The sequence below is a fragment of the Cynocephalus volans genome, chromosome 1 (genome assembly GCF_027409185.1).
Source record: "Cynocephalus volans isolate mCynVol1 chromosome 1, mCynVol1.pri, whole genome shotgun sequence".
In the NCBI taxonomy this organism is placed as follows: Eukaryota; Metazoa; Chordata; class Mammalia; order Dermoptera; family Cynocephalidae; genus Cynocephalus; species Cynocephalus volans.
The window spans coordinates 296,802,775-296,829,315 of NC_084460.1; the positions used below are offsets into that span (position 1 = coordinate 296,802,775).

At 44.2% G+C, this 26,541-nt stretch overlaps 1 pseudogene; it reads right to left on the minus strand.

Annotated features, from left to right (window-relative positions):
• Positions 1 to 309: 309 nt before the first annotated feature.
• LOC134369995 (sortilin-related receptor-like) overlaps positions 310 to 26,541 on the minus strand; it is a 99,159-nt pseudogene continuing 72,927 nt past the window's right edge.

Genomic DNA, 26,541 nt, shown 5'->3' on the forward strand with positions numbered 1-26,541 from the left:
CCGTGTCCTTGCTAACACTCTGTATTGTCACACTTTCCAGTTTTTGCCAATCTGATAGGTGCAAAATCGTATCCCAAGTAGGTATTTGTTCACATTTCCCTATTTGCTGATGAGGTCGGGCAGCTTCTCACACCTTCCCTGGCCATTTGAGATTTTTCTTCTGTGAATTGCCTGTTCTGATCCTCTTCCTCTCCTTCAATATATTGGGTTATTTGCCTTCTATCGATTTGAAGGAGTTATTTATACATTCGGGACACTAATCCTTCTTTGACACAGGTGTTGTTCTTCAGCTGGTAGTCCTGAGGGCAGTCACACCACAGCTGGGCATCTGCAGCTTTTGCTGGTGTTGGCCTTGGGTGGCCACAGCAGGTGCATGGCCTGGCACACAGGCATTGCTTCCGGTGTTCTTCCCCTTGTAATAGCCCTGCGTGTCCATCAGCCCTGTGAGCTGGCCCGCCAGAATCTCCATCTGGGACCCACAGTATTTGGGAGCTTGGAATATGCTGAGCTGTGGCCAGTCATCCCAGTAGATTTTATTCTTAAAGATAGCAAAGGCATGGGGGTGTGGGATGCTGTTCAGGATGACTGAGTGCTGCTGGCCACTGAAAGTCATCCTGTCAATACAGTTCAGATAGTCACCGGGCCAGTGGATCCATGGGTCATTCACGGAGATGCCAGTGGGCCACTTCACATCCTCTGACACATAGTGGAGCCATCCATATTGCTTCGATAAATACCAGGCTTCTGGTCTCTCCAGTTGGTCCAGAATATCACCCCCACTTGAGGCATGAGAACTAGAGCCCTGGGCTGATAGAGCATAGAAGAACCGGTGATTGTGACTTGGAAGTCACCATCTGGAGCAGCTACCTCAGTCTTTTCAAAGCCAGCATCTACCCAGTAAAGTAACTGGCTGAGGGGCTCAAAGCTAAAGCTTCTACAGTCTCTAGGTCAGCACCAGGGACCTCCGCTTGCCCTGTACTCCCATTCAGACAGAGGTGCTGGATGACACCCAAGGCCAACTGGACCGAAAAGAGCAGCTGTGCCCATCGTCACAGTCCAGGGCCACTGCTGCCCACAGCCTGGTGAGAGGAAACGCTCAGTGGCTCCTGTGGCCAGGTCACAGCAGCAGATGGACTTCTGTGTGGCATAGAGGATGGATTCATTCTCTTCTGCCAGGGGACAGGAGACCTGTTCTCCTTCAGTCATGCTTCAAAACTTCCTCCACTACAAGTGTCCCCAGGAATCTTTCAGTATCCTCTAGTTTTCTGGAATGGGAGCCCCCAGGACAAGGCTTGGGAGGGGAGTATGACTTCCCAGAAAATTCTGGAAATGCAACACAAACCACTCATAACAAGCCTTCACTCATGATGAAGCCAATGTCACATTCATAGTCTTCCCAGGTGCAGGTGCAACTGGACACAACCCCTGGCCTGTCAAAGTCTTACCCATTAAAGCATGTTGCATGAGGTGTGTGTATGTGTCCTGCATTTGAAGACAGCCTTGTGACCTAGCAAACACTCATTCCCCTGCTCATCAGACACAGTCTGTTGTCATTCTCAGTGCAAGAATCCCCAAGGCATCTGTGGCATTGGCCTGGAAGGTCAGCCAGCCACGGATATTATCTTTGTTCAAGCCAAAGATGGAGAAGACCACACTCTTCTCACGGGGTTCTGTGACGAGGCCACATACAGTCACTGGTTTCTCAGAGGAGATGAGCGTCTCCCAGGTCTCCCCTGCATGGCACTGTATTTCAGCTTGGTGGTTTCTACACCCTGCACAATGACCAAGCTGACGTTCTCCACATGTATAGTACTGAGGTCCAGCCAGTGCCCCTCGCCACCTGGCTCCAGCACTGCTGGAGTTGTGCATGTTTGTCTTATTGGCCAAGTTCAATCCCGCTGAGCCAGAGACAACGATGACACCGGAGCTGATACTTGGCCAGGACAGGCATTCCTGGGGCTGGAGGCTGAGCAGCTGATGGAGGTGCAGCGCCACATGGAGGGACCAGACCTGGGAATGCTCATGATTGATTTTCTCTCCAAATACAGTGAAGGCTGGAACCTGAAGGAATTCCCAGGTACCCCCTTTGTCAAAGGTGACTACCGACCTCATGTTCTCCTCATTTATAGAACCATCAATCAGAGTAGCATAAACTCCTTGCAGGCCTTCCACTAATGATTCATTTGCAAAATACTTCTCTGAGGTGTCACTGCCCGTCTTTCCTGGGCTGTAGTAGAGTACATTTCCCAAGGGCAGGGACAATTTCAGCCCTTCTCCCTCTGAGATGTATAAATTGGTGCAGTTATTACTATGACTGACACACACAAACACCTGGTGCTCAAAGCCATCCTTGATGTAATGTTCATTAGTGGAATGTCTTGTGACAAACTGGGCTGCTTGTAGGGGTTTCTGGCCAAAGGAGACCCAGAGCTGGATGGAAGACAGCTGCTAACTGCCCAGCAAACAGATGCACCACCTTTGCAGCAAATACATTATTAGCCTCAGAGCTGGACGTCTTTTCGCTTTTTCAAGGACCACTTCCTGGTTTTCCTGGGAATGGAAGAAGTCTGTACTCTGGAAAAGTGTGGAGGAGCCAGAAGGTTCTGGCTGCTCCATGTAGATGATGTTTGGCTGGTCATAGGGATCAATCCCCAAGAAAAGAACTTCACATGTTTCTGAATCATGATCTAGGTCTGACCAAAATCATCTGGCTTCCATAGCTTCTTGTTGGGGTGAGACCTGTGGAAGCCCAGAAGAAGGGTGGAGGCTTTACTATGTAGGAGGAGGTCGGCTGCCTGGAATGGGATGAAAAAGCCTTGGATAGTGTTGCAGAAGTCAAATGTGATCCAGATGTACCGGACATAAGCATCTGCAAAGAGATATGGCTTGTCTGCAGGGCTGTGGCAGAACTGGGCGATCACAGCTTCACTGCTATTTCCCATGTCGAAGTTAAATTTCTCTGAAATTTTCTTGAGTGATTCTCCATGGTTGTAGGATGAGTATACATCATTGCTCTTGGGCCTTGCGAATGCCAGGCTCTCTAGGCCTAGGGCCACAATCACCAGCCCGGTGCACCATCATCTGATAGTGGGAGTCATTCAGATTCACCTGTCCATGCACCTTGATGGGCAGGGCTGCAGGGCTGCACCTGGTCTCCTCTTCACTGGCCTGGCAGTCCTGCACCATGAGGGAGCCAGGGGCTGGGGCTTCCAGACTTTGCAGAGAGCCTGGGGTGGCGGCAGTGCGACCAAGGTGAACAGGCAGTGTTGCGACTCCTTCCTGCTGATCCCTGTCTCCACGTTCCCATGAGCTCTACAGCAAGTGCCATGGGGCTCTTGGAGGTGGCTTCTACCCAATGTGAGACTCGCAGCAAATTTTAAAAATAATGAAGTGATTTTTGTCTAAGGCAAGGCAAGAAAATAATTTTTATGGAATCAATATAACATCTTATTAGTCATGTATGTATTTGTTTTATGGCCTTCCCAAATATTGCTGGCTCAGCAAGAGAATTCCAGACACAACATGATCATTATTAAATTCAGTCTTTGATATTTGGCCAACTTCCAGTCAGAAAACCATAGCTTTATGTAAACATATTTACTTTAACAATCTGTTAGCTGGATTTATATCTTTTAGGTATTTACACATGTGATATATGGACCACCATTTGCACCCTGTGCTTCTGACCTTTTGTCTGGACATCCTGGTCAAGCCTTCCTGTTGACATGTCTGTCTCTGGTGTATTGATTGGAGAAGTCCTTTTTCCACCTTGATATAATATAAATCTTTCACTGGTATTTTTTTCTGTTATTGTTATGGCTTTGTTTTATATACTGGAATCCTTAATCCATCTGGAATCCATTTTCGTTGAAGATGAAAAGTAAAGATTAAATCATATCTCCCAAACTCTCAGCAAATAGTACAAATATGACTTGCTGGAAAATCTTTCATTTCCTCATTAATTTGTAACTCTGCCTTTGTAATGTGTTATATTCACTTGTTGCATGTGCTGAGTGCTTTGTATTTTGTTTGATTGTTTCTGGGCCATCACCGTACTCTTTTGATTGTTGAGATTTTTTGTTTTTTGTTTTTTTGGTCTTTGTTGTTTTGTTTTGTTTCACAATATTTTTTAGTGTGGAATATACTAAAAAGCATATGTACTTTACAGGGCCTGGTTTTCCAAAGTCTTGCAGTTTCAAATATTGACCTTGTGGAGGACTGGAATTTTTCCTCAGGCTATAAGTCTCTGGTGTAAGATAAAGATTTGTGGCACAGCAAGGTTGCTGGCTCAAGGACAGACTAGTTACTGATTGTTATGTAAAGATACTGATAAATTGCTGTAAGAAGGAATGTTTGCTGAAATCAAGATTTTGTTAATGGATCACTTAATTGCCTTACTGGAATGTCATCTGGCTTGTTTCACTGAAAGTTACCAGCCTATATTGTTAAACTATAACCCCACCTATGTCTCTTCCTGTAACTTCCTGGTCTGGAAAATAAATGCAGGAAGAGAACCCCAATTCGGGGTTAATTTCCCAAGGAAGCAGTGCTTCTCGCTTGAGGGTTCCAGTGGGAAACTAACCACTTCCAGATCTCTCACTGCTCAGAAGCGATGGGCTTTGAGTAATCCTTTGTGTCTCCATCATCCAGGGGAAGTGGGGTGACAAATCTGTGGGGGGTGAAGCAGCACAAAGCAACACTTTAGGGTACATCCTGTCTCATTGTCTTTACTTTTCAAATATTTATCAGATATTCTTGAGAATATACTTTTCAGGTGTACTTTAGAATGTTTGGCAAGGTGAATACAGTTTTCTTCTTTGTTATAACAAGAACAAAATATTTGTGAAATTTTGGAAAAAAAAGAGAAAGTCATGCAACAGCTCATCTGCTGTTATAGCATTATTTTCAAAGTCTTTCAGGCTTTGGAGATCATGGCAATACATTTTTGCATATTTATGAGCTCTGTTCTGCTTTGCTTTCTAAGGAGAACCTGCTCAGGCACGCCAGGAATGTGTGTTGGGGATGGAGCCCTGCGCCTGGGGCTGAGGGACTTTAATCAGGTTGGCGAGGCTGGCCTTGGCCATGAAACTGCGGCAGTTAGGGCTCCAGGTGGGAAGGATACAGGAAGCCCACTCCGACTGCCCTGGCTGAGCAAGGACAGTTTCTCTGAGGAAACCACTAGCGAGAAAGTAGGTGATGTTGTGTTTCTAAGGACGGGTTTTGCTATGGCAGAGGCAAAAAAGGACAGTGTCCGGGAAGAGTCAGGAAGGGAAGCAGGCCTGAAACTAGAGACACAGGATGGGGCTCCCTCCCCCAAGAGGGAGTTTGGGAAGGAAGGAAGCCAGAGAGATTGGAAACTGTCGACAGAGGCCAAGACCAGGTCTATGGGCAGAGCAGGGGGGAGAAACCCTGCAGTATAGGGGTACCAGGGAACTTGGGGCTGCTGCTGTGCTGGGATCCCAAGTCTGAGGTGTATCAAGGTCTGTAGACCTAGTGGATCTTCCTGAGTCCTCACTGAGTGCTGGAATGTCATCCAAAAATCTTCGACCTATTATAGAATTCTTTTTTCCCAGTTGTCTCTGTCAGGCATTGGAGATTATGAAGACATATTTTAGCATATTGATGAGTTCCAGCCCTACTGGAAATATGCCATTTTTGAGGCAGGCTGCTTAGGACACTTTCAAGAGCCTGACTACAGAGCCTCTACCATGAAAACCAAGCTGGAAAGTCAGCGACATCCTGCCCAAGCCTTGCTCAGATGGTCCTTTCTTGGTGGAGCTGCTCACATACAGCACAAAGTTGGTGCAACTTTCTCAGCATCCGGTGGTTAAAGATATGAGAGTATGGATTTTAGAAAATGCTCCTGTCTGAACAGAACTAGCTACGTAATTTGCAGGCCCCTGGGCAGAAAACATTAAGAAGTTTGAGACAGCAAGAGCAGAGCATTGCACCTGGCCCAGGCTGTCTGAGCTCATGCCCATGAAGTCTCCAAAAGTGACTTGATGGTGTATGACATATACAAAAACAACACATTCCAAGGATTAGCTGTTTAACCTGCATAAGGAGAATCATAATTGTCCTGGGAAAAATGATTTGGCTCGAGAGTCTCAACACAAACAAGCTGAGAATATTTAGAAATCAGCATTGAGGGAGGTGGAAGATCATGTGAGAGAAACTGAAGAGTAGGGAGAAGGGAAAACGGGCCACCTACCCGAGTGCTTGTGGGGTGTACACCACGGCAGCCACACAGCAAGAGAAGAAGTATCAGTGACATGGACCAGAGTTAGTGACACCAACCAAATTACAGAGAGGACCAGAGGCAAGAGATGATACATGGTACAAGGAACGAAATACACAAAATACAGGAAGCAAGAGAAATACAGTTTGAAGTAATGAAAGAAAAGATTCAAATATTTAGACAGATAAAATCAGATTTCTAGAAATAAAAGTAAAGGAGTAACGACAACACCATCGTATTAGGGTAAAAGAAAGTAAAAAGTGAGAGAAAACAATATAAAATATTTTAAATAATAATATTAATAAATAAATAAACTTAAAATTTTTTTTAAATGATTGTAGTAGTTTTCTAGAGCTGTCTTGGTAAAGTACCACAGGCTGGGTGGCTTGAGCAAGAGGGACTTCTTCTCTCATATTTCTGCAGACCAGAAGTCACGTCAGCAGGCCTCGTGTGTGTGTGTGTGTGTGTGTGTGTGTGTGTGTGTGTGTTTTCACAGACTGGAACGTAGGCAAAGTAGCTAAATTGACCCTGAAATAAAGAGAAAGGTGTCCAGCTCACCCCAAGAGAATGTCACAGTTCGAGCAGGGAGGAGACGGGAAAGTGGAGAGTCACACCTGCCAGGTTTCAGAGAAAGCTTTGCAAGGGGCTTCTTGGGAGAGGACAAGGGCATTTTAGGAAGCAGTGGTCAGTTTTAGAGAGAGGTTAAGAATGACAGAGATGGGGAAAGAGGTTATTAAAGAAAGCTTGCTTCTCAGTGTTTGTTTACTGTCCCTGTGCATGTTTTGAGACACTGAATTATCGATCTGAATTCCTTTTGCCTTTTTGTGTCCTGGGGTGTGACTCCCTGCCACTCGGACGACTGAGGTGCTTCTTTATACCCATTATTTTCTCAGAGTTATTTATGTACCTACTGAACACCTCCTGGGGCAGGAGGTGGAGACAGTAGTCACTGTGAAGGGCATGGCCAGCTCTCGGGAGGGCGTCTTCTGGTGAGCATGTGTCGCATCGTGGGCAAAAGCCGAGTCCACGTTCCAGCTCTTACGTGCATCACCTCCAAACTGTTTCTTACTCTCAGCGCCTCTGACACCACATGTGTGGGGGCCACACCAACCAGTTCTCCTGTGCCAGCTGCTGTCCTACAACTTGATCCAGTTCTGACGCTGTCCACCCGCAGTTGGCACCAGCTGCCCGAGTCAAGGGCTCAGTCTCACAAGTCCGCCCCGCTTTCAGCTGACAATTGATCGCAAGTCCCAGGCCTCCCATACTTCTAACCCACCAGCTAGGAAGCGAGTGTTCCCAAGACCTCCTTAGGTTTGATAACTTGCTGAAATGGCTCACAGAACTCAGGAAAGTGCTTTACTTACTATTACTGGTTTATTATAAAAAATTCAACTCAGAAACAAGCAGGAGGAGGAGACACATGGGTGAGGAATGGGGCAGGGTGTGGAGCTGCTGTGCCCTCTCTGCCACCCCCTTCCACCTGCGTGTGTTCACCAAGCCAGAAGCTTAGGGGTTTAGAGTTTTTATGGAGGTTCCGTTATGTACGCACCAATGATTAAACCACTGGCCATTGATTAGTTCACCAAGCCAGAAGCTTAGGGGTTTAGAGTTTTTATGGAGGTTCCGTTATGTACGCACCAATGATTAAACCACTGGCCATTAACTCGATCCCCAGCCTCTCTCCTCTCCTTGGAGGTTGGAGGGTGGGGCTGAAAGTTCCCACTCTCTAGTCACATGGCCGGTTCCTCTGGTGACCAGACCCTATCTTGATGCTGACTAGGGATTCACCCAGAGTCACCTCATTAGCATAAACTCAGATAAGGTTAAAAGGGTTTACTATGAATAACAAGACCCTCCTATCCCCCATCATTCAGGAAATTCCCAGGGTTTTAGAAGCTCTATGTTGGAACAAAGACCAAACATATATTTCTTTTTATATCTCAGTATCGCATACCTAAGTGACTTTCTTCCATAAAGTTTTCAGATCTTCTCATCTCTTTTCCTCATTGTCATGAGGACAATTAATAGTATTGAATTATTATAATATCACTTATTAAGGTAACAAGTAATAACTCTCTAATGGGCTCCTCATCTCACATTACAGATGGTCAAGCTGAAACACGAGTTGTTACCATCTGGAGTGGGTAAAAAGGAGATGTCAAATACACAGGTTACTTATAACAGCTCTACACTGGCAGCTTCTAAAGTTCTTAGTCCATTCCTGAGTTCGCTTGGTGTGAAGTTGACTCTGTTTTCCCACAGGGGTGCTGTATCGTTGTGACCACTGTTATGGGTTCCACCTGAGCGGTTTCAACCTGGGAAACTCCAAACATTTAGTCTTGGCCAATTATTATTCATCTCACGATCTCAAACTTTCAAACATTGCCGATGATGTACCAAATGAGTTATAAGGACAAACTTGGGGTAGGACATAGGGTACATGATCTCTGGGTCACCAGGGTGTCCGTGGATGGTGAGACAGCCAGCTGCCACGGTGAAATGTCACTTAGCAAAGAAGATGTTGGTTTGTACATGAGATGGAAGGGACACGTGTTAACTTAGACACAAGGAAAGAGAGAAAAGGGAGCTACGTTTTTCAAAGAACGGAGATGGAGGACAGAGTGCAGGAATGGAAGAAAGAATTTCTGGCCTTCCTGGGCCATGGGACCTTGGGAAATTCACAATTTTCTAGACTCTGCTTTCTGCCTCTACTGCCTCTTCTCCAGCCACCTCTAATTCCAGGCTCTCATTTGGCCCTTCCAGAAGGAGAAATAAGAAACAGCTTAGGAAGCAGAATGAGCCTGCTCAGAGAGGGTAAGAACTTAATTATTAAACAAAAGGACTAGAATATATTTGAATGAATCATGAGGACAATATGTCCATTTTTATCTTACTAGAGTATTTGAAATTCAAGATCACTGGTGTTTATACAGCATGCATTGTATGTCCTAGTCAACTGTACCATTTGGAAAGATATGTGCTATCTAACTAGAGGCAGGTGCAGAAGTGGCTTATGATGGATCTGGAGTGTGCTTATCCCCTCCGTTCCCATGCCCCCCTGCTAGGAGTGGGGGTAGCTATACCTGCCTTCTAATCCTCTCAATTTGCCCACTGTGTAGAGTGGCCAGGAACAGTCCTTAGGGGATAACAATCTACAAACACCCATGGGTGATATCAGTCGGGGTGGACTGGGTATATATTTGTGAATGTTGTCAGAATCAGAATGGAGTCACTTATGTCAAACCCTAATAAAATGGAGCCAAGAGACCTTGAAGGAAGAATCCTCATGTGTATTTGCCTGAATACAAAAACTATCACAAGAGACTCTGCAAAACCATCTCTTGCGGTTAAGTTCACATCTATGAGGACATCTTTCCAGTAATAGCCAGTTCTTACCACAGCCTTGCAAGTGGTCTTACTAAACCAGAGCCTTGCAGTCAGGGCTGCTTCTATGAGGACCCTCCACCAGCAATGACCGGTACACATATCTCCACCTGTGATGAGCTCCTGAAACTAATGAACTTTTGTTTCAAAACAACCTGCATATACTTCTTTTTGCCTTTAAAAGTTTCCCCTCACCTCAGCCTCCCTGGATATGCCTATGGTCTGTCATAGCATATATATCCTGGATTATATTATCCCTCTGTTTATTCCTGAATAAGCTCATTTCTTTGGGGAGCCGCTCTCTCTGTTATTTTAGGTTGACATATCTGTTAAGCAATAAAGATTTTTTCTGACTCATATTTTTTTACCCTTACAAACAAACTTTTTTCTGTTATGATATTGCCAACATTTTTTATGGCTTCTTGTGGCAGCCAATGAAAGAAACTTTGAGTGTAATTGTCCTCATTGGAAAATATATGAAAAGTAAGGTAATTCTGACCCTCAGTGAATTCATTTAATTTTCTGCAATATCCAAATGTTTCCAAATCAGAGATCATTTCCAAAGATGCCTGGTGATTTCCATCTTATTGCATAGTGGAAATGAGAAGAGGATATTCAGAAAATAATTATATTTAACATAATGTTTCCTCAGCAAATGACTTTGCCGACAATTGCCATCTCTTTTTGGTACCACCTCCCAACCCACCAGTTTCCTTCTTCTCCATCTCATTGTTGGGGCTGCCTGTGAGGTCTGCAGATATTTCTCAGTAAGGACACCCACAGAATGTTCAAACTGGGCGGCTCCCAATAGTCAAGTCCATAACACTGGCAAAGGCTTTTGGAGTCATAGAAACAATCTGAAAACTTTGACCTAAGAACACTTACTTGACATGGCATTTCCCTAAGAACTTTTAGTTCTAAAAGAATTAGAAATGTTTCTAGGCAAAAGCCATTGGGATCACTGCAGAGAGAAGCAGGGTGGTGTTGGCATCAAACTCACAGGCTCTGGAGATAGACAGGACTAGGTCAAAGCTGGCATCACCACTGCTCAGCCACGTGACCCTTAACAGCTCATGCCACCACACCAAACCTATTTTTCTTCTTCAGAAGTAAAGATGATGAATGTTGAATATTGAACTGAATACTGGCTCATACGGGGATGAAATGGAATAGTACATCAGGCCTGGTACACAGCAATGACTCCGCAGAAGTGAGATGTAGTTGTGGTTGTTTTGGCTTTAAGGAAATAAGCCCATGCTCCCCCGGAGAGACTCAGTGGTCAGAGATTTGCCTTTCATCCATTGGTCTGCTGGTGGAGGGGACGGCAGAGTTGTAAGTGTTACACACCCGGCAAGAGCTCCTCTCCCCCAATTAGAATATCTCCAGCCTCCCAATCAGATGGGAGCTGTTGCAGACTGGCTCCTCCTTGCTTTGCGGGCCAGGCATTGATGTCCAGGGCTGAAGGGCAAAGATGCCTTCTGGTTAATTTGTCCACCACCATGAAGATGCTTTTACAGGCTGAATTGTGCCCTCCAAAATTTATATATTCAAGTCCCAGCTCCCAGTACCTCCAATGTGACTGTACTTGGAGACAGGATCTCTAAAGAAGTAAATTTAAGTTCAAATGAGGTTATTAGGGGGGGTCCTAGTCCGATAGGACTGCTGTTCTTGTCAGAAGATTAGGACACACGGAGAGACACTGGGGGCACACTCACACACAGGAAAGACCACGTGAGGACACAATGAGAAGACGGCCATCTGCAAGCAATGGACAGTGGCCTCAGAAGAAACCAACCCTGCTGACATCTTGATCTCAGATTTCTAGCCTCCAGAACTGTGAGACAATAAATCCATTGTTTAAGCCACCCAGTTTGCAGTATTCTGTTATGGCAGCCTGAGCCCACTAAGACAGGTGCCCTCCCACCTTGATGGAAGTCCTAGTGGTGACAGTGTTGGTGCCCCCAAACCCATGAATGAACAAACCTCTCCCCCAGAATGTTCTGCAGGGGTGGCAAGTCAACCATATGGGCTTTTTCAAACTGGGTCTTCTTCCTGGTTCCTTATCTCAGTTCAGTGCCCCCTCCAGCTTCAGTGGCTGCGCAGTAGAATCTCCTAAAGAGCTTTTGACAAAAGTAGCAATGCCCTTGCATCACCACTTAATTGCTCTGGATGGAGTCCCAGGTGGGCACTCAGGGTTGTGAGCCCCTGTCCAAATCATCCTGGCCTTCCTTTTCCTTCTTCCTGGCAGCAGGTGAGTGTTTTATCTGAACTCTCAGGACCATGGCATTGGCTTCTGGATGCATCTGCTTGTGTCTGGTGCCCACGTCTCTAAGCTGCCCCACAGAAGGGTCCTTCAAGCACCCAACTGTATTTCATATAATTTCCACCATTGACTCTTTTATGTTAATTTTGGGTCTGACAACTTATTTATCTTTCTTATTAGTATTAATAACATGTAGTTAATTTACTTTGTTTTTTCAGGTATGAATTTTTTTTACTGTACCTCTCTAGTCCTCCACATGGTACAGAACACAAGATAGGTCCTAATACTTATATGTTATATGGTTAGTTCAGAAATAAATGTGTTCCTAACTGTCATGGTCTCATCTCTCAGCTTGCTGTGTACCCCACAGAGGTCATCTAAACCCTAGTGTCATATGACACCATTGGGCAGTCCTTTCTAGTCCACAGAGCCCTTAGATGCATGTCAGGTTGAGCTAGAGTGATGCCAGCCTGGATGCTGTTTAACACTGCATAGACAATGCAGGGGTGGGGTGGTGGTGGGGGCACCCTATCATTTGGAGCAACCTCCCCCTCTCCCCGCCTTACCCTGAGTCTCCGTCCTCAGAGGGACTAACTCTTTCTTGTAGAGCAGCAGCGGCAGCTAAAAGTGGGGCAAGGTTCACCTGAGCACAAAACTGCACACAGCCTGGCTAATAATTTATGTAGAGTTTCTATTGCTCACAACCTGAATCCATTATTCAGCCTTAGAACAGGAATAAACTCTGCAAATGCTGCATGTGGGAGCGCATGCACAGCAACCCTGGGCTTCAGTCTTGACAATCACTGGGCCTACTGGAGCTCTAGAAAGAGAGCGACGCTTCATTTCTTCTGCCTGCAAGTCTATCCAGAGAGAACTCAGCCATGGCCTTGGGTGTTCGTCATACCAGAGCGCCGGGCTGCTGTTGGTCTTTAGACCTGGCTACCCTCAGGGGCACACAGCAGGGAGAACACAAGGCCAGTCCCCAGGGAGAGGCTTGGGTCGGCCCAGCCTCCTCGTTCCCCTGAAAGAGGAACTCTCAAATGCCAGTCCCACTTTCCTGTAAAATAATTATATGGATGCCATCTGCATACGAATGATAAGCCCCTTAGAAATTTTTTGTTTGGCTTTTCAGGTGATTGCATTCTGCTACTTATTGGGTAAAGTAGGCATGTTTTCTTCACTCTGACGTTGACCTCTATCAGATAAGTCACTGAGAAGAGGTCTATGCTCGCTTCTGCACCCCCAGTCATGGTTTTAGGGTCCTCATCCATAATCAGGCCTGCATTCTTGGTTGTAAAAGCTCGTCTTCATGACAACTCCTTGACTCTGGCTTCTGCCTCTGGTTCTTCTCCTTTCTGTGGTTCTTCTCCTTTCTGTGGTTCTTACATCCAAAATGGAACTGGCTTGGTCGTATGTCCAGGCTGGGAAGATTTTATCTCACTTAAAAAGTAACTTATTTAATGAAAAGAGGGCTGACTTTGACATCTCAAAATATGGGCTCAGGGACAACTCATGATGGAGCCACCCCAGTGGAGTCATTTTATGCCCTGGAGGGAAATGGGCAACAGGTAACTCAGACTATTGGCGCAGGAGTCAGATGGGATGGTGGGTGTGAAAGCCTTTGGCAAGATGTGTTCTTTACACTGATATCCAGAGCTGTACCCCACTGACATGCTCCAGGACACAGTGCTGGTTATTAAAATGTTGAGGTATTTCTGTACCAGTTTGTAAATAGTTCCCTTGCCAAGCCCCACACCCTTCCTACTCCCCAGGGCTCCCACAGTGCTGGCTGCCCGTCCTGGCTCTATTCCAGAGACTCACAATTTTCTGCCTTTGGCTCCAGGCAACATACATTTATTTTCAGCATTAACTAGAGCTTAACCCCAATGTTAAAAATTAGAAAATGCAGAAATTAAAGCTGGCCGCTTCAGGCAAATTCTCCCTCCCTCTTTCTGAAAGTATGAATTACTGCTTCTACCTTCTGGGTAAGACGAACTGAATATAATAGCCCTGATCTTGTTTGTTCCAATAGAATAGTTCACACGGCAGAGGAAGGCTAAATTATGCGTTTTGAAATCCCCTCAAGCTGCAATTCAAGAAATGTATAATTAAGCCCTGGCATTATCAAAGAGTAGAAAATATTTTTCTTCCAATTTTCGTATGGTTTAGAAACTACTAGAGGTTTTGATTTTTGTTGCAGCAGAATAGGTAACACATCACATCTCTAAGCACAACTGTTAAGTGGCGAACAAAGTCAACAAATGTGACCATGCCTCTGGCAGTGAGGACACATTCTCACAAATCTCGTGTGGTATGGATTGAAGATGGTCTCTCCTCCAAGGTAGCCCTTTGAATTTGTGACAGGTGCACAGCTTTTGAGCCACAGTGCCTGGAAAAGATGTAGTTCAGCCTTTGGACCCCTTCCTGGTGGAGGTAAGACTAGAACTGGCCGTGACAGTCATTAAGTTCATTGCCTTGGTGAGATCCCAGCACCTCCTTGAGGACTGTCTATATTTCTCTAAAGATAAAACTTTACTAAAAGGTGAAACCCTTTAAGGATGAACAGCTAAGAACTCAGGCCGAGTTACGGAGGAGGACCCTAAAATCATGACTGGGGGTGCATAAGGCGAGCATAGACCTCTTCTCAGTGACTTTCCTGATAGAGGTCAATATCAAAGAATAGAATCACAAGAAAAGCATATATTCTTATATCACTTAAATGCTATATTAGTTTCCTAGGGCTGCTGTAACAAATTGCCAAAAACCTGGGGGCTTAAAAACAACAGAATTTTATTCTTTCATAATTCTGTAGGTCAGAAGTCCAAAGTCAAGGTATCATCAGGGCACAGTTCCTCTGAAGGCTCTAGGGGAAAATCCTACCCTGCCTCTTCCAGCTTCTGGCAGCACCAGGTGTTCCTTGGCTGGTGGCAGCATCACTCCAGTCCCTCCCTGTGTCCTCACATAGTCATCTTCCCTGTGTCTCTGATCTCCTTCCTTCTCTTCTGTAAAAGGACACCTGTCATTTAGCGTGCACCTGTCATTGCATCTCATCTTGAGATCCTTAATTACATCTACAAAGACTCTTTTTCCAATTTAGGCCACATTCACAGGTACCGAGGGTTAGGACATGGACGTATATTTTGGTGGCCACAAATTAACAACTCAAGAAAAGTACCTAAGGGATTGATAACAATGGTTACTTACTTGGGGAGAGTGGTAGGAAAAGGGAAGACACAGGGGAGGGAAGGAGAATTTTGCCCCTATTTTATTTTTAATAAAATAATAATAATAACAATAATCTCCCTTACTTAAAGTATTGAGTCCAGTAAATCTGTCACTTATTAAATATTAAGCAAAGAAATCTAATTTGAAATGATAAAGCAGGGTATCGCCACTTATGGTGTCCAGTTAGATATTTAACATAAAGCCTAAAGACAAAATACATGAATTCTTAACCGTCATGATGAAACATATCAGCATTAAAATTTTTGAATAAAGGAAGGCGAAGGTCTTAAACATTGACATTCATTTTACATACTGCAAGCTACACAAAGTACCAGCAAAATAGCAAAATAAAATAGCGGCCTACTGATTTTTGTTACGACTCCCGTTGTTATTTATTCGGCAAGCATGTGATGTCTACGACGAGGCATCAGAAGTTGAAGCAGGAGGCCCTGAGAAGCCGTACTTTTCTTTTTTTATTTTTATTTATTTATTTATGTATTTATTTATTTGTGATGAATATTCATGAGATACAAAGCTAATTGTCACCACTCGTGCCCATGATGTGAGGGCCCAATTCATACTGGGGGCATACCCATGACCAGATATTACTCTTGTACCCCGTGTCCCCCACCCAATTATCCCCCAACCTTCCTCCCCTTCCCCTTTCCCCCCCACTCCACTTTGTAGCCCTAGGAATGTTCCCTCCCTCTGTAAGTCCAACACACCACTGTGGTCTTTCTTTCCTTCCTTCTTTCTCTCTTAGCTCCCACATATGAGTGAGCACATGAGGTATTTATCCCCCTGTGCTCTGCTTATTTCACTCAACATAAGATCCTCCAGGTTCATTAGATCCAGAACTTGTTTCAAATGCAGGAAGAAGTCAATGGACCATAAGAAACACATATGACCAAGGAAGCTTGACATGATACTTCCCCCATCAGCCAACCGCTTATGTCAAAAATGAGGACTTAGAGGAAAAGGGCAGAAGAGGAAAACCTTCTCCTTTGCTTTCAGTCCTTGTTTACTCATCAGTAAGCCAAAAGTAGAGCATGTTGGTAGAAAGTGTGCATATCAAGAAGTGAAATAAAAACAGTTGAGTTAATGTTTGCAGCATTTCCAATGTTCTGGTAAAAGTCAAATACATACTCATGTACGAGCTACGAAATGCAAATTGTGTGATTTTGGAAATTCTGCATGACTTAAATGCCCTTATCTTGCATTTAAAACCAGAATTGCACAATATAAAGTGAAATGGTAAAATTCATGCTAATAATTTAAAGTTTTCTTTCTTTAAAATGACATTAAATAGAAAATAAAAAAAAAGACCATAATTAGTCAAGAGAGAGATTGTGGAAGAAAGGGAAAAGCTTTATATGTTATTACATTTAATGGCCCTTTTCTCCAACTTTTTAAACAAGAAGAACCACATTTTAATTTTGCACTGGCAGCACAAATTGTATAGCTCCTCTGCAGGGAGCTGTATCAGAGTATTCCCATCAGTCTGTGGGGGGTGCATCCTCCTTTAGTCCAATCAGCTTGTGCACTGAGGGTCACATGACACAATGTTTGCAGGCCTCTGAATGAGGCTGGGGCAACTTCCTTAGGTAGTTCCCCTTAGAAGGGAAGGCAATTTTTTAAAGCAATAGTATTTTGACAGTCTCCCCCACCTGTCTTCCCCTGCACGGTGCTTGTTACACTGCTGGTGTACAATACCCTGCCAAGTGCGGGGTGTGATGTTTCCTCAGCCTGCTAAACTTCAGTGTGTTGTTTTTTAACTGCTTTTGAGAATGTAGCTATTAAAATAGGTGGCACCTCCCTTTTACTGGCCTACACTACACTATTCATACACCAGGATTTGCATTAATTAGAGGTAACCACTTATTTTGAGTAAAGGCAAAAAAATGAAATGATTTGAGGGTATTTAAGCATTTCAGGTGAAGCTCAGAGCAATGAATGATTTAAAAGATGATTTCCATGTAGTCTCTCGAAAGGAAGAAAAATGTATCTCAATGACATTTTAGGACTTCAGTTCTTTTTTTCTGTTTTGTCTTTGTTATTTAGACATGCAGACCTGTGAAATAATCCCCCTTCTCTTTCACAGACAGTAGGTTTTAACTTTGGTACCTTCTGAGCACACAGAATTGAAGCTGTGTAAAGCTTCCCTCTCTGGCTGTTTCCTGCTTTTGCTGCAGGAACATTCCTCTAACTGGGCAGTCATGAGGATCCCATTAGCATGCGCATGTCTGTGCATTTCCCAGGCTCCCTCATCCACACCCCTCTCCCCCGCCCCCCCCCCCCCCACCCCCCCCGCACTCTTCCCCCAACCAGAACGGCCATCAGGGACTACTGCTCCAATCCCAAATGCTAGTAACAGCGGAAAGCCCAAAGTTTGAAGGGAATGAGAGATTTCCCCTTCCACGAAGTCCCCCAGGAGCAGATTTTCTAGAAGATGCTATAAATCTCTTGATAACCCCTGTTCTTTTAGGGGAAAAGTGAAAACGTGGACTCATAAGTTGCAGTGGATTGAATTTGTGTACCCCAAAGTTCATGTATTAGAGACTTAACCCACACTGTGACAGTGTTAAGAGGGTGGGAAATCCTATTATGGTAATTGAAAGGTGGGGCCTTGAAGAAGTGATTACATTGTGAGGACCATGCCTTAGTAATGGAATAATAAGTTGATGGTTTAATAGTGGTCATGGGTGTGGTTCTAAGGGCTGTAAAAGGAGAGCACACGGGGAACTCTCTCTCTCTATGCTCTGTCATTCTGCCATGTGAGACACCTGTGTCACTGTCACCACTAACAAAGCATTCACCAGATGTATTCTCTGGACTTTGGGCTTCCCAGCCTCCAAACTGCAAGCAGTAAATTTTGTTTTCTTACAAATTACCCAGTTCCACGTATTTTTGTCATAAGCATCAGAAATAAACTCACACATAGGTCCTCCCCACCAGGTTCCACACAAAGCTGATGTTAGCATCTCTGCAAGTCCAGAAGGAGATTGGGTGACCTCTTTGGAAGCACAAGGTTTGCTTTCCCTGGATTTTCATTACTTGTTCTCAGCTCTTTGATGTGCCTCCAAGCACCTAGTTTGTGACATCATAATTGCTCACCCAGGACAAGTGCAGAGATCTGATTTCATATCATAAAATTCAGTGCACCTGGGTGCCACATAATAGCTCTACTGAGATGCGCATTACATCAGCTATGATTCATTCTTGTGAACTGGTTCTAGGCCAGAATCTGATAACACAAACCAAATACTTCAACTCTTAGAAGATGCTTAACTGGAAAAACCAAAAGAAATCTTTAGTTTTCCTCCCAGCTTTAGTCTACACCATATATGTATATATTCCAAATACTGCACATGACCTTTAAGGACAACAACAAAAACTCAGGGGAATAGGATCTAAAATATATTTTCTATGTTGAACTTGGATGGACTTCAGGGCCTTTAGCAAGCTGTGCCAAGCAGCATATGAAATCAGTGGGATAAGTTTGGATGCATATTAGCTGTGTGACCTTAAGGCAAATGACTCATGCTCTCTGAGCTGAAGTGCCATTATCTGTGAAATAAAGATAGCAATGCCTACCTCAAAGGATTGTTGTCAGGATTAAATTAAGTGATAAAAGCCCTGTGCATAGTGTCCAATAGAGGCTCAGTTCATGTTGGTCTTTTTCTCTTTTCCACCCATGGAAAATACTCATGTAGTGGATGGAGTAGTTTCTCCCCACCATACCTGGCAACCTCTCTCCCTGTGCAGCAGTTTAAGCTCGGTTGGGATTGGCTCCTCTGGGGTATTAGGGGCATGTCTTGATTGATTTCAGCCAATTACAATTATCCTGATCCTCCTCCTGTCAGAGAGATTGGTTCTGCTGACTGCTGGCCAAAATCTATCCACATATGTCTATCACCTGGCCACAGGTATTGGTTCATGGGTGACACAATCAGTGCAAAGATGAGCAATTTATTTTTCTCTATCTGGATGTGAGCTCTGGTTATTGTGGAAGTTGTCTTGTGACCTTAAGAAAAGCCTGCTGGAGGACAAAGCCAAGGACAAAAAGAACAGACAGAATCTCCAAGAAATGGGCAGAATCCCTGTTGGAATGAAGGCTGAGCAGGACTTTTCAGTTATATGACCCTTCTGCCACCCTCTAATATACCACCTACCTCTCTGAGCTTCCATAAGAAGAGCCAGTCATGGGCTCTTATCTCCATGTTTTTTGATCCTGAGCTACAACTAGGCAAGAATGCAGCTGAATCAGATAGGACCCATTCTAGCATTTTCACCACCTGAATCTTTTTCTAGTGGATTTCAAGACCACAAGCTTCACATTAGCTGCATGAGTGAAACTTCCACTATTAGATAACACTCAACTGAATATGGCTGCCTCTATTTTTACCTGCTGGTAGGAACCACAAATCAGAATGTTAAACCTCTCAAATCCCTTTAGACCATGAGAGTTGACACAACACTATCTAAATCATGCCATCTAGCCTGTCAGAGCCCACCACAGCAAATAGTCATAGACAATTAGCCTCAGAAAGGCCATATTTGTAGAAGACAGCTTTAAGCAGAATGCTAGCCTTAAAGAAGTCTTTTTGTAACCTAAGCTCACAGCATAGCTCATGGGAAAACGCTACAGGACTTAATGCTCAGGAAGAGCAGGATGACAAGAGCTAATCAGGAACTTGGTGAACTAACTATTCTTCCTTTGGACTCACAGCTGCCTGGGAACAAGATGGCATCCAACTTGTGGGAGCCAGTTAACACCCAAGCATCACAGAACTGGATGAAAGAGTTGCAATACTGGCCCTAACGTAAAGAAAGCCAAGAATCTGCAAAATTTCACACAGCGGCTTTCTGATGGGACTAACCTCCCCCTTTTGTTTCCCACACTCTTCCCTTTAAAAACCCTTTCTGAGGCTCTCAAGCCTCTGAGACAGTTTGCAGCCTAACTGTCTCCCAGGTTGCGCTTCCTGATGGTAGAGCTTCCAACCTTGCATCAACATCAGACTGTCAAGTCTTTTCTTCTGTGTGAAGGAGTGGCCATTCTTGGTTGCGAGATCAGTTAAGCAGACGATACATGTTAGAAATTTATTATTATTATTTATTATTTATTTATTTATTTATTTTTGATTACATATATTTATGGGGTACAGAGCTGACTATTAGTATTTGTGTTCAGATGTGATAATTAAATCAATATTATTAGCATGTTCATCATTACAAATCATAATTACTCTTTGCATCCCTTACCCAGTTACTCCCCACCCCTTCCCCCGCCCCATCCCCCTTTCCCACCTCTAGTAACTATAGGTCTGTTCTTTCCTTCTGAAAGTTCAACATTTTATTGTGTTCTCTCTCTCTCTCTCCCTCTCTCTCCTTCCTCCTCCCTCCCTCCTTCCCTCCTTCCCTCTGTCCCACTTATGAGTGGGGACATGCAGTATTTCTTTCTATGCCTGGCTTATTTCACTTAACATAATTTTCTCTAGTTCATCCATGTTGCTGCAAATGGCAGAACTTCATTCTTTCTTATGGCAAAGTAGCATTCCATTGTGTATATATACCATACTTTCCTTATCCAGTCATCCAGTGATGGACATTTAGGTTTGTTCCAAATCTTGGCTATCGTAAACAGAGCTGTGATAAATGTCGGAGTGCAGGTATCCCTTCGACATGATGATTTCCATTCCTTTGGATATATGCCCCAGTAGTGGGACTGTGGGATCATATGGAAGATCTATCTGTTGTTGTTTGAGGAATCTCCGTACTGTTTTCCATAATGGCTGCACCAATGTACAGTCCCACCAGCAGTGTAAGAGCGTTCCCCTTTCTCCACATCCTCGCCAGCATTTGTTATTCACATGTGAGAAATTCTTGTACCTAAAAATAATAGTCAAGGGTAGGAAAAAGATGAGGAAGTGGAAATGAGAGGAAAAAGACCCACAGTTCAAGACACCCCACATACACGTCATAAAGGATAGGACAAATGGAAAAGAAGCACTCAACAAACAGAAACCTTTTTGAGTTAAAGAAAGAATTGGACCTCTGGGCTGAAAAAGTTCATCAAAACAAGCAAAATTCATTAAAGAGCTCAACACCTAGACTTAGCTTTGTGGCACTTCCATATTTCAGGTGCACACACACACACACACACACACACACACACTCTCTCTCTCTCTCTCTCTCTCTCTCTCAACAAACAGGAAAAAAATAAACAAAAGCAACAACCACAGCAAAAACAAAAGCAAGTAAGGTAACCCCCAAAGAACCCCAAATCAGTTTGGCTTTAGACTTTTCCACAGAATCAAAACCCAGCAGGCAGCGAAGTTGTGTCCTTAAAACTTTGAGAGAAAATGATTGTGAAAAAAATTGTCTAGAGGATAAAGGTAAAAACATCCGGACAAGTAAGTTAAGAGAACAGCTCAATGTTAGAAATGTAGAGGGAAAAATCTCCTTAATTCTATTTCTTCACGGGTGCAAATTTCAAAGCACCTCTTACAAATAAAAATATTAGTCAAAAAAAAACATAAACACCAGAAAAGAGAAAAACGTAGTAAAACAGTGAAAATAATCTTTCCGTGTCAGATAGCACAGAGAGACGGCAATACTTTTCTTTTAAAGCAACTCAGGGACAATCCCTTTCTTTTTTCTGTTTGGCAGCTGACTGGCACTGGCATCCCAACTCTTGACCGTGGTTTGGTGTTATCAGCACGGTGCATCCAACCAAGTGAAAGAACCAGCAATCCATGACGGATTTTCGCATTCTGTTCAGAAGTAGTCTCAGGAAGCACCCCAATGCATCTCCTCCTTTCTGACATTCCCAGGGCACATCGGTGTTGCCAGGGCAGCGTCTGCACTTCTGCTTGGAGGGAAGCTCAGACCTCCTGATTCAGCAAACGCAATGTTTAACTGGGGAGTGCTGTCCTGCCGGAGAGCACTGAGAGAATCCCATCTGGGTCACCCTGCCTGTGATTCTGTTCCAAAACGGTACCCCAGTGAGAGGCAAGTGGTGATGGTTGAGAAGGGTGTTTTCAGAGCCCCCCCCCCCCCCCGGACCTGCTCAGCTGTCCTCTTTGTGCACCTCCCTCTCCCCTCCCAAGGTGCAGGCTACACCTGAAAATCTCTTTTGTTCGATGTGACCTAGACACCCGTTGAGCTTTTCAACCTCCATTCATTTTATTTCCACACGTGGGATCCACTTCATGCTCTCAATCTGACGCACCAAAATCCTACCCAGACTGGAAATACCTGCTGTGCTTGGTAACCACGCTGAGCGGGGGCCACCCCTGGGAGCTGCATCCTCCCTAGCCCACCTCCTTAACTTCTGGTTGTGAAACAAAGCTAGTTTGGGGACATGTTTTTCAAGGAAAAAGCCTCCACTTTTATTCTCAGAATCTTGGTGTGTTTTTTGGTGACAAAGAATTTCTACTTCATATCTAATTTCTCACATAGTTCGCAACTGGTGCATTTTCAGCTGGCTCAGCGCCTTCCTGCACCTGTCCTGAGGATCGTGTCAGTCCCTATCTCCTCAGAGCTACGCTTCTGCAGGGGGCCAGGCGCAGCCCCTGAGGGCTTTGTCCTGCTAAGTTTCACAGCTAATGCTGACCCTCCTGGGGGCACCCCAGGAACAGAGGCTCCCAGCCATGTGTCCTTACCCACCCTCCCTTCTTAGCGCAGCAGCTGGGCATTTTCTACTCCCACAGGGCTTGTCCTGGCCACCTCTGAGCTGCGCTCTGATTTTCTGAATACCGCTGTTTTCCCAACTCTTGGCCTCTGCTCTGACCCTGAACTCTCTTCTCTGCACCCTCTCAGGGAGACCTTCTGCCATATTCTGTGTATGGAGCCACTGTGACCTTACCACGCACCCTCCTACACCATTCAGGTCAGCCTACGATGAATTGGGTCCCTTACACCAGTTTGGACTGGACATGGCTTTGTTTTCTTTCCTGCGCTGGCTGTATTTTGAAGTCCCAGTGCCTACTGGCCAAACCTTGTCAGGCTGTCCTATCTGTTCTACCACTGACACTGAGGTCCAACCAGATGTCCCTTGAGGACCAGATTTGAGTCATTTCTGAAGATGGTCCATTGCCAGTGGTTTCAGGCATGTTTCTCTTTCTCTCTGACTGGCTGAATTCTCCAATACCTAGGCCATCTGCTAGATTATTCATCAGGAAGCGGGGTTACTGCTCAAGGTGATGGGCTCCAAGGGACCTCCCTTTGTCCTTTACTGAGGGAAACCACCTGCAGGAAGCCACACGTGGGTTCCAATCCTGAGTCTACTATCCAGAATGACCTTGGACGAGGTATGAAATGTCTTTGAGCTTCCATTTCCTCATCTGTAAGAGAAAAATAACAGCTCCACCTTCTGGGATTGTGAGAGTTAAATGGGGTCAAAGTGTAACAACACAGGAGAGTCAGTAAGTGTCACTTCTCTGTCTCCTTCTGCCATGGCCAAGGCGCACACATCCGGCTTTTCAGATATGGACCCAGAGATACTGTCCTCGGTTTTTAAACACAGTCAGAGAGACTGATGTAAAGCTGTTTTGTATTTTTAAAATATTGGTATTTATAAGAAAGAAATAATTACCTTAGTGAGTTTGGCAAGTATTATTTTTGTATTTTCTGAGATGTACCATTAATGTCGCTGTGGGTAATCCAAAATAAAAAATTACATACTTTAGAATTTCGTGTAATCAGATTCAGGAAGAAAGCAAACTCTGCTTTTTATGCCATTTTAAATGGGACATCGTGAGGTTTATCTAGGTGATTGATTGTGAAACATTTTGCAGCTCAAAAAGATGCAAAAACCAGTTACGTTTAACAGGAGGACACAAGGGGGGTCATCGAGACGTAGGGACCACATGGAAAACAATGTTTTTGAAATGTCATGGAGATGAAATCTGTGACCACCTAAACAAGAAAGAAGCATGGTAAACGAAGACGGATTTCTGTCTCTCGCTCTCAGAAGAGTCAGAAGATGGTCAATTTAAACTGGAAATAGGAATAGTTTCAGTGTAGACTCTAGCAAGCATTTCTTCATATCCTACAAGTAGAAAACAGCTCAGGCAGCACACCACCGTTCTCAGAGAGAAATCAGGCCCCAGAGGTTGACTTAACTCCCACGGAGTGACATCGCTGCCCCTGCACTGAGCGCGTCAAAGAGGTTTCCACACCAATTAGTCTCCCTGCCCCACAGCTCTGAAGCTTTGCTCTGATTATATTCTTTTAAAGAAAACTTTTTAAAGGAAGACTAGGTAAAGCTTGTGAAGGCAAAGCAACTGACAGAAAATGGGGGCAAATCCCTGCAGATTTGGAACAACCGAACAAAGGCAGAGTTCGAAGAGCCTCTGGCTCTAACCCACAAAACTCAGAGATAGAGGCAAAAGCCACAGAGTGAGCATCGACACTTTTTTTGGGTAGAGAAAACAGTGTTGTCTGCAGGGTCAAAGGGGAAAAAGATCATTAGAACTGCAGCCTTTTGTTGTTCTCGGTGCATTCTTCAAAAGACAATGCAACATAAAACAAGAGTCAGTATTAAAGAAGAGCTCCTGAGTCTCTGCTCCCTGGACTGTTGTCCTGGAAACACTGTATGGAACCACGTATGGAACCGGAGAAAGTTGAGCTCTCCTTCAGGGAAATGAGTTGGTCTGAGCTTTGTAATGAATTAACTACGAGAGGAATCATGAAGGCCTGAGATTGTCAGAATTTAGAATCCCTCCTGCTCAGGCCTCCATAAGCTGAGGGAATTGCTAAGCAGGAGCCTTCGTGTATTCAAACCAAGAGCAGCGATGTCCCCAAACCGTCCTTACCAGATCTGATGAACCGACTCAGGCCCTCCCACCAAGATTTATTATATCCAAGGCCATGAAAAGTTTAAAGTAAGATTAGAATTTCATAGAATCCTGAATAATTTCTTGAAGATTTTGTTTTGATTACACCTCTGTGAAATATCCAGTTTTTTCTCTTTCTACCAAATATTCTCCATCCAAACGGATTAGAAGGGCAAGTCTTGAGTTGATTGATAGACAGAGTTGATTTTAATTGCTTGGCAACACATCAGTGGATGTGGACAGGGAAAACTGTGTTTTCTGGAATCGGAGAAATAGGAAAATAGGACAAGGTCACCAGAAACAAGTTTTGACTCTTTTCTTCTCAGCAGTCGATCCAGGAGTGCAGCACACACGGAGCCAGCTACGCCAAGTTCAGTCAGGAGGAGAGTGAGCAACGTGTACTTGGCGTCTCCGGACAGCCTCCGGAGGGAGGTAAGCCAGCCGGGTCTGGGTCTGGGTCTCATGGAAGTGTGTCCGGACCACGGCTTCTGTGTACGTACAAACCCAGCGAGGAAGTTTTCATAGGTGGACACGTCTGTCTGTAGAATGAAGGCCACAGGGAAGTTGTCCTCCTGATTCAGGACTGTCTGTTTTAACCTTTCCTGAGTGCTCAGATGACCCTTCTGAGAATCTAATAAATGCTACGAACCGTTTTTCCTGAGGGGGGATATGCACATCCCAACACATAATATGTTGCAGATAATTTTGAAAGGATTCAGGTGTGCCCTGAAGTGATTCCAAGACTTCATGTAAGAATGACTAATAATAGCGTGACATTAGTATCATTCCCATTTTACAAATGGAACAAAACGATTTTGGCTATGTCTACATGCAGAGAATGAATGGACAAAATCTGTGAAATAAATGAAAACTATTGCTTTAGTATGCGTAATGCAAGCTGGACTGAATTTTTCCTGGCAGTTCATTGACTTGGCTTTGGAAGATGTAAGTCTAAGAACGGAGGAAGGCGTAGCTGCTGTCACTGGGACTGCCTGGACACGTTTGGTAAGAGCTGTTTTATGTCTTGAATGAGGAGAAATTAAAATCTAAACCTATTCTCTTAGAAACCCTATAACAGAAGAATATCAACAACAATCAAAAAGCACAGATGAATTTCAGATTAGGAAACGAATAAAACGTAATATATTCAAATAAACTACAGCAAGAGTAATTTTTGAAATGCTCCGTCACAGTTGTGAATGCAATCGTTAATCACTGTGGATACTTCATTAGTTTTGTACAAAAGTCAGGTGCTTCAGTGCACAGATCTCTCAGATAGTTTATGAACCAGTCAAGGTCTGTTCAATGTGCTTTGACAGAAAAGGGTTCAATTTGTGCCCCTCGGAAGCAATTTGTATCATAATTGGAAAGATACGATTCATTACAACTAAACCAGCCTTATAAATGTCCTACAGTTTACATTTACTGTGAATACCATTCCTAGTTTGTCTTAGCAGTCCTGGCTGGGGACTGTTGTTCTGACATAATTAAGAGTGTCCCATTTTGCTCTAAAAGGTGTCGTAGATAAATGATTTGGTCTTTTTACTAAGAGAGTAAGTGGGAAAGACTATTTCTAAATGGGTAGAATGTGG